Here is a 2,792-nt window from a genome sequence, read left to right as displayed (position 1 = left end):
AAAAGTAATGACAAGAAATTAAAAGGAAGACTTAGCTAGGAATTGAACTTTGAATTTGAACTTGAACTTGAAATTGAACTTTAATCTTGAACTTGAATGTAGATCACAATCTTGCAACAATGGAATTCTTCTCTAATTCTAATCTAAACTAAGAATTGCAATGTGGAGTGAATTGGGAGAGATCTCTCTAGGCTAATCCTAGAGAGAGAAATATTCTAAAAAGATCTAAAACTGAAGTGTGAAGGATCTCCTGCAAAATGGCTCAATTCCCCTTTTAAATCTCGCCCAACCGCCAATTTTCCGCGATGGACGCACGGGTGGACGCGCGTCCACGGGCGCGTCCACTGCGATAAATGCGTCCAGACTTCAACTTCTGTGAGCGTTCTGATGGACGCCCGGGTGGACGCGCGCGTCCACTGCGCGTCCACAGCAGACTGCTGCACAGACTTCAAACTTCAGAGAGTGAAAAATTGGACGCAGGGGTGGACGCCTGGTGGACGCGCGTTGGACGCGCGTCCACTGGGGCGTCCACAGGGCGTCCATGGTGTATTTCGCACTCCAACTTCGACTCGTGAATCCTTCTTCCAAATCTAGCCATTTTCTGCCTTTTTGCCCATCTTTTTACCTACAAAATGATTAACCAAGTGTGGAACGGGGTCCAATGGCAATATGAAGCATTCTAACACAATTTAACACTAAAACATTCATAAAAGCTTTAACTTGTATACTAAACGATCCACGAACAACCGTATAAAAGTGGTATCTTTTGCACTTATCAATCCTCAATCCAAAGCCCTTTAGTGTTCTTCAGTTTTAGTATAGTGTTTTTCTTTTTCCTAGCGGTCGCAGAATTATGTTTGCGTCGCCCTCGACTAGCCAGTGTCTTTTAGCCCTCTGCTTCCAGAATACTTCCTCTTATTCTATGATAGCTTGCAGTTGCACATAGGTCTTTCTATACAGCTGCATAGATTCACTATCGAATTTAGCTCTGAGGGTTGAGAGGATTTTATCAAGTGCCTGGATCTTCCTACCAAACTTGTTGAATTTTTCACCACCCCCATACAAGTACATTTTTATCACATAGCTCTATTCTGTCTTGTAAGTTCTGTCCTATTGATTCAAACCAGACATTAGTGACAATTTCTGAGCAACCCTCCTCCCTAAGTCATACATGCGTTTTCGAACTGGAATCTACGGGGATGTTTATTGTATTTCTGGCTAGTGGTATTCAAGAGGAGAGCAGAATGGTCCGAATGTACAACCTCAAGATTAAAAATTTCTGCTTCCCTGTGAAGAGTTCTCCAAGTATCTGTAGCAACCGCACGATCCAGTCTTTCTTCCACAAAGCCCCAGGAATGCCGATCCAATCCTCTTTACATTTCATTGCTAGTTCTTGTTTACATTGCTACCTTTAGTTGTATAACTACAATGAGGCATTTGCCCCGAGTGAATCTATCCTTGCTAATGTATCTCTTGTAAAAGTGTTCAAATTTCTCCAATTTGCTACAAGCGAGAGACGATACAAACCCTGGGAGTAATCCCAATTCAAGTTTTGATTCTATTTGTCAGTAGCCACCCCATAAGAGTGACTATCAAGCTAGACCAATAAAATCAAAAACATCTAAACATCAATTAACATGGGTTTGCAGACTCGGTGCCCGAGCACCAAATTATCCCAAAAGATAGCCCAAAAATCACATCAGTCAGTGTCATGAGTCATAAAATCTGTCACCGTAAATAAGGAGAGACTACATATTAGGAGCTAGTACAAAAAAAAAAAAAAACACTACTAGTCTAACTAACTCCTCTATGCGCTCTCGACATTCAACAGTCCATACCTGAATGGGGTTTAGTAAAAAGCACAAGAAAGTAACCCATTAACATAACTGCTAATAATAAGTATAAAACTACTCAACCCTGTAATATATATATATATAAATGGGTTCCAGTGCGGTTGGCTCCCTACGGTGTGGTTACGAGGTTGAATGAGAGCCATTGATCTTGTCTAAATCAATGTCCAGGATTAATAATGATTAAAAAAATGTGGTGGTAATTTGGTAATTTTTCGTATTGGTCAAATTTAAGGTCCGTAGTCAATGTGCGTGATTATCCTTCTTAAGGTGTGTATTTTTCTTCTTTAATTAGGTGCGTGATTTTTGTTCTTAAGGTGCAGTGAGAACTTAAGGTGTGTTTTTTTGAAACTTAAGGTGCGTCGATCTAAAGCTTGTGTGCGTGGTTTTCTTTCTTAAGTTGCGTGGTTTGTGTGTTTAAGGTGCATCAATTGTTAAAACTTAAGGTGCGTCAATTGTTAAAACTTAAGGTGCGGCGATTTAAGGCCGTAGATAAAGATAACAACGGCACCCGAAGACACAGAAGAATGTATATGTGGTGTTTTATGTAGACGATAATGTGGGCTTTGGAAGTGTATGGAGGAAGATGGTAGGCAATTTATTAAGTAGGTAGCTGTTTCAAAAGCGTAATCCCAATATTTTAGAGGTGCTGAGCTTTCAGTGAGTAGAGCTAGACCAGTTTCGACAATGTGTCTATTCCGGCGCTCAACTCGCCCATTTTGTTCGTGTGTATATGCGCACGATTGTCTGTGAGTAATGCCGAGGGATTCAAAAACCTTATGAAGTTGGCGGTATTCACCCACTAAATCAGACTGGATGGCTTTGATAGAACGCGAAAACCGATACTGTACCATTGCCCGAAACAAATCAAAAATTATATATATATATATATATATATATATATATATATATATATATATATATATATATATATATATTTTT

Source organism: Ipomoea triloba, chromosome 5 (genome assembly GCF_003576645.1).
Source record: "Ipomoea triloba cultivar NCNSP0323 chromosome 5, ASM357664v1".
NCBI lineage: Eukaryota > Viridiplantae > Streptophyta > Magnoliopsida > Solanales > Convolvulaceae > Ipomoea > Ipomoea triloba.
Note: the sequence above shows the minus strand (reverse complement) of the source record.